General features: G+C 45.1%; 1 non-coding gene across 1 annotated transcript; it reads right to left on the bottom strand.

Moving 5' to 3' along the window:
• Smp_tRNA_01194_Glu_TTC.1.1 lies at positions 1 to 71 on the bottom strand. The gene has a single exon. It is a non-coding gene (tRNA).
• Positions 72 to 1,297: the final 1,226 nt, after the last annotated feature.

The raw sequence follows: 1,297 nt of genomic DNA, 5'->3' as shown, positions 1-1,297 counted from the left end.
TCCCGCGCCGGGAGTCGAACCCGGGCCGCCTGGGTGAAAGCCAGGAATCCTAACCGCTAGACCACGCGGGACAATCAATTGTCGAACAGAATTACACACATCACCACTCACAACTACCAACATGCACATACACGATATGTCCACATAATACTACAGTCAATATCAAATTCACCAACACATACGCAACAATATTCATCACACAAGCATCGTGAACTCACTATTCCAGCATACTCATCACCACTTCAACTAACAACACACCCAACAACGCCATTGTCATCATCAACACCATCATTATCATCGTCATCATCTTTATCAACAACGACAGCAGCAACATCCTACTCATCCACGCACACCCACCCACCCCCACACACACAAACCGGTTACCGTCGCATTTTCATACACAACACCTCACACTATCTGGACTGAGAAGTCACAGTTACCGATCTACCGACCGATAAATTGTCAGGAAATCGTAGGTGTTGGGAATAACACCACTCATCTACATATTACTCTTCACTTACTTCCACAGACTGCAAGGTCACACATATATTTGTTCCTTTGTGTGAGTGAGTGAGTGAGTGAGTGAGTGAGCGAGCGGATTCATGTGTGCGCAAGTGTATGTGTGTGTGACTGTGTGTGTATACATGCATGTCAATATGAACCTACACATTGAATCACAATAGATTTCCATCAAATTCATTGTGTACATGCAACAATCCACCTGGTTCATTAAACATCATCATTTACGGTCTGCGACCAGCTGAATGTGCTGACCATTAAGACAGACTACGACAGAGAGAACTAAATGGAAGGAGAGTGAAAGACTGAATGTGAGTGGAGGTGTGATGAAGAGGAATGTGGAATGTTACACGGAGCTCAAGTGAAAACACGAGATTGGATTGTGAGGAGGATCGCTTAGTGGTGGCACGTGATTACAGTGATGCAAATGATGTTTGATAGCGGTAGAACGTGTCGGCGAAAAGTGGAAGCCAGTCGCCTGCCGGAACCCGGGATCGAACCGGGGACATTTAGATCTTCAGTCTAACGCTCTCCCAACTGAGCTACTCCGGCGACGTGGGTTCGCACAATCACATCCATTCACACTCACAAGTATATCTTCATCCACAATACACACACAACACACGACCAATCCAATATCAACATCAACACAAACATCAAAATTCTAACAAACAGACAAACACCAACAACAAGCACACCAGTTCATAGAACAATCCTCAACAACACACATCCTCCAACACCGACACACTATCCAACTACACTGATCAACACAACCAAT

Source organism: Schistosoma mansoni (assembly GCF_000237925.1).
Source record: "Schistosoma mansoni, WGS project CABG00000000 data, supercontig 0177, strain Puerto Rico, whole genome shotgun sequence".
Lineage (NCBI taxonomy): Eukaryota > Metazoa > Platyhelminthes > Trematoda > Strigeidida > Schistosomatidae > Schistosoma > Schistosoma mansoni.
This window is presented reverse-complemented; position numbering and strand designations above follow the sequence as displayed.